Source organism: Gekko japonicus, unplaced genomic scaffold (assembly GCF_001447785.1).
Source record: "Gekko japonicus isolate JY-2015 unplaced genomic scaffold, Gekko_japonicus_V1.1 scaffold787, whole genome shotgun sequence".
Taxonomy (NCBI): domain Eukaryota; kingdom Metazoa; phylum Chordata; class Lepidosauria; order Squamata; family Gekkonidae; genus Gekko; species Gekko japonicus.
Window position 1 is genome coordinate 316555 of NW_015174866.1, and position 2073 is coordinate 318627.

The window sequence follows — 2073 nt, forward strand, 5'->3', positions numbered from 1 at the left end:
TCTAACCATCACGAAGTTCTTCCAAATGTTAAGCCAAAAACTCTTTGGATTTAATTTCAATCCTTTGGTTGTGATCCTACCTTCTGTGGCAACAGAAAACAACTCTGCTCCATCCTCTATATGACAGCCCTTCAAATACTTGAATATGGTTATCCTATCCCCTTTCAATCCTCTCCTCTCCAGGCTAAATACCCCAGCTCCTTCAACCTTCCCTCATAGGATTTGGTCTCCAGACTTCTCACCATCTTTGCTGCCCTTCTCTGGACACATTTGAGCTTGTCAAAATCCTTCTTAAACTGGAGTGCCCAAAACTGAACGCAGTACTCCAAGTGAGGTCTCACCAGAGCAGAGTAAAGTGATACTATCACTTTGTGTGATCTGGACACTATACTTCTGTTGATGTAGCCCAAAATTACACTTGCCATGTTAGCTACCACATCACCAATGTTCCCTCTAAGGCGTGCAGTCTCGTGAGCAGAAACTTTACCCTGTGAGCCAAAAGTGGTGCTAGCTTTAAAACTCTGAGCAGGCCGACATTTTTTTAAAAAAAAATTATTTCAGTGTACAAACATACAAAACATACAGACGTTATATACTATTATCATTTGTATTACAAGCCATATATTTATATTAAACTTATTTATATGTATATGGAACATACCTCTTTCAAACTATATTTTAGAAATGATTTATACATCATAGCCATGAACAGTATCATCAAGTTAGCTAAGTCATCCTAGCCTCATGCCTTAGCCTTATCCCCCCCCCTTCTAATAATAAAGCATATACACCCTCTGCCTGCCAACTCCAGAGTGATCAGCCATGGTATTTTATTTTAATTAAGAGCCAACACTGAGAATGCTATTTGAAAATCATTAGCCAACTCCAGGGGTCATTTCGTAGAAAAAGAGCTAGGGTAACTCATTAGCATAACTCATTAGCATATGCCACACCCCCTGACATCAGGGGCAAACCAAGCACTCCAACTCCCCGATTTTACCTCGGACACTTTTACCTCGGACACTTTTTTTTAGCTCAGGCACCTTCTATGTGTAACTTTCACAACAGGTGATTTGAACAGCTCCCGATTTTACCTCGGACACTGTTACCTCGGACACTTTTTTTTAGCTCAGGCACCTTCTATGTGTAACTTTCACAACAGGTGATTTGAACAGCAGCCTTTGAGCCTATGGGTGCGTGTGTGCACAGTCCATGTGGTGTGTGTCAGCAAACATCAATCCATAAAGCAAATATCAGTCTTATCTCTCAACACTTCTGCTGAATCAGACCAATGGTCCGTCAGGCTGAGGTCTTTCGCATCACCTCCTGCCCGGACCATTCACCTGGAGATGCCGGGGACTGAACCGGAGACCTTCTGCAAAGATTCCCGGAGTGGGGAGGGGGCTGCTCCATCAGGTCCCCAGTCAAAGAAACTCATCTGGGGGTTCTCTGTGTAGCCCATTGCCACTAGGCACACTAGGCAACCACCCATTCTGGTGCCCCCCCGTGCACCCATCAATTTTCAAACTAGGAAGAATGAAAAACACAAAATTTGAAATTGCTAATTTCTTTTTTTTAATTGTGAGAACAAGTAATACAATCTCTAATTTTCCCCACCTCACTGGTGTGTGCTTCTAAACCCTGTCCTTCTAAGCCAGTTTGGTACAGTGGTTAAGAGTGGTGGACTCTAATCTGAGAACTGGGTTTAATTCTCAACTCCTCCATATGCATCCAGCTGAGTGGCCTTGGGCCAGTCACAGCTCTGTCACAACAGTTCTCTCAGAGGCCTCTCAGTCCCACAGGGTGTCTGTTGTGGGGAGAGGAAGGAAAGGAGATTGTAAGCTGCTCTGAGTCTCCAAGTCTGAATAAAGAAGATGTGTAATACTTGGAGGTTGGATGGCTTGGCCCTAACTTAAGCATTGGAGAGGCTGTAGAACTGGGCTTGTTCCTGGGCCATTTAGACTTTCCAGTCATCCTGATTCTCTTATACACAGAGAAGTCACCCACAGGCATACACAGAAGGGGTTTCTTTTTGTGAGAAAAAGCCAGAATGGTCAGGAGGCCCTCTTCTGA

The 2073-nt window shown here is 43.8% G+C and overlaps 1 protein-coding gene across 1 annotated transcript in view; it reads right to left on the reverse strand.

The window, feature by feature from the left end:
• ORC3 (origin recognition complex subunit 3) overlaps positions 1 to 2073 on the reverse strand; it is an 87622-nt gene that overhangs the window by 6144 nt on the left and 79405 nt on the right. The gene's annotated exons all lie outside the window — the stretch shown is intronic.